The following is a 2556-nucleotide window of genomic DNA, read 5'->3' on the forward strand; positions in this document are numbered from 1 at the left end:
GGTCGTACGCTAATTACCATGTTTCTCTTTTATTAGTGTAGATGTTATGGTGATTTCTTTGGGTCAGTCTACTATTGGATGTGTTAGGCTCCTGGCCCCCTTGTGCAGAACTGACCTAAAATCTGATTTCTTTTTCATAGTTGAATATGTATCTTCTCTACTGTCACTTCTGACTTTAGTCCATTCTGATCTCTGCTATCTCTTGCTGTTAATAGTCAAACATCCACCTCATTTTTCTATTTCTGGTGTGAGGCTCTGCTATAAATCTATTTATTTATTTATTTATTAATCCTCACCCGAGGACATATTTTTCATTGCTTCTAGAGAAAGAGGAAGGAAAGAAAGATCGATGTAAGAGAGAAACATGGTAGCAAATGGACCAGTCTTCACATTTTTATTCAGTCTTTCCATTTTCAATTATTTTTTTTGTGTTTAAATGCTCAGATTTGTTTATTTATAACTTGAAGAAGATAATATCCAGGAAATGTTGCTGAATCATTTGGGACCGCTGGAAGCCTGATTTCAAAATAAGTGGGCCTGTAACTAGCTGGAAGTAGTTGCAGATTCTCTAGGTGACATGATAAACTCTGATATTCTACAGAATAGAATATATAAAATTATTTCTCCAGATTTATTCATGAGTGAAGTAAAATTCAAAATAATTCAATTGGACTTTAGAATATAGTTCTTAACGTAAAATTTAGTATATCACAATTGAAATGGCTTATCATATACTATCTACACTCCAGATTGGATAGAGCATTAGTTGTCGAAATATCATTAAAATGAAGAAAAGATATAAGCATTTTAAAATGTTTTCTCTGAAACCTCTTTAAGTGTCTATTGAGTACTAGGTCATTAAACAAAACATCTTGAACCTTAAAAGAATCAGTTGTCCTTTGTAGATGTAGTAATTTGGGTCTACCTACATTACCAAGAAACTATTAAAAAGGAGATTGAAGGGAGATTTTTTTTTTCAGTAAATTGTTATTACCTTAGGAATTGACAGAAGTCATTTCAGTAATTTTTTCTATCAGAAGAGAGGAAGGAGATATAGTAGGTCATTCTATTTGGGGACTTTTTTTTAACGCTAGTCTTCCTGTTTTGCTGAGAAAGAATTCAAATGTTTGTCTTTTTTTTTTTTTTGTCATTGAACAGAAAAAGTTACCAGGAGTTAAATTAATTCACAGTTTTAGGAAATTCTTCCTGCTGTAAGTGAAATAACTCTGAGTCCCCTGCCAAAAGAAAAACTTTAATTTTCACAATGGGCCATCTGTTTAACATTGAGTTGACCTTTCGTTTTGTGAACTGATTTTGAGAGAGGCAACATTTCCTTCTCCCTGGAAGACTATCCTGTTCTGAGCTTCATAACCCACTGAATGATTTTAGTGCCTACCAATTTTCTCACCACATACACCCACCTTCCAGTTCATAGTTTTTATTTGACTGCTTCTGTTTTATCCCCATACAAGAAACGTAAGTAGTATCACAAAACATATTTGCTTTCTTTGTTAATGCCATTTAGTAAACTTTTTTCTTTTGTGGGGGCTTCTTAGATGCAGAGTGTTGAATTAATCTTATTCATTTACTAACTCATTCACTCAAAAAATTTTAGAAACCCTATAATTTGTCAGGTACTCTGCTTGGCACTAGGTGTCCAGTGATATACAAGCAGATATGATTTTGCCCCCTGGAACTTCTAGTGCAGTTTGTGGCACATTTTCATCATCAATGAACATAGGTCCTGCTCTTGTTTTACTTAATTTTTATTTTTTTCCCTTCAACCTCCTTTCTCCTTTCTCCCTCCATAAACATCCACTCAAGTATGCATGTCTTTAGATAATTTGTCCTTGAAAATATATAACATTTAAGTGTTTTTAATTTACATTAATGATAGCATAGATCTGCTCATTCCTTTTTTTCACCTAGTACTATATTTTTAATTTCTACTCATCAAAACAAAGTACTATATTTCTTATTCTGCATAATATTCCATAATCTGTATCCAACATTTTTATATTCATTTCCCCAGTAATGGAATCTATGTTGCTTCCTACACTTGATACAAGTAATGCTGCAGTGAGCACTTTTGTACATGTTACCTTAAGGCCTGTGTAAGTCTTTCTTTGGAGTACTTAACCTAAAAGTGGGTTTCTGGGTCATAGGCAAACAAAAATGGCTTACCAAGAAGTTCACAATGGTTCCTCTTTTTTCCCATTCTCACCAGTACTTGATATTACTTAGTTTTTTAATTTTTATCTTTCTTATAGTGTCGAAATTTCTTACATTTCTTTGAAAGTTGGGTGAGAGTGACCTTTCTTCATATACTTGTTAGCCTTGTTTATCCCTATGTAAATATACCATTCATATATCTTGTTTATTTGTTCTCTTGAGTTACTTGTGGGTTTTTTTCCTAGTATTTGCAGAAGTTCCTTATCTATCTACAGTAATAAAAGAGAAACATGGTAATTAGTGTACGGCCGCTACCCTTCCCATTGGCTAATCAGCATATCCTTATGCAAATTAACTGTCAGCCAAGATGGCGGCCGGCAGCCA

The sequence above is a fragment of the Myotis brandtii genome, unplaced genomic scaffold (genome assembly GCF_000412655.1).
Source record: "Myotis brandtii unplaced genomic scaffold, ASM41265v1 scaffold266, whole genome shotgun sequence".
In the NCBI taxonomy this organism is placed as follows: Eukaryota; Metazoa; Chordata; class Mammalia; order Chiroptera; family Vespertilionidae; genus Myotis; species Myotis brandtii.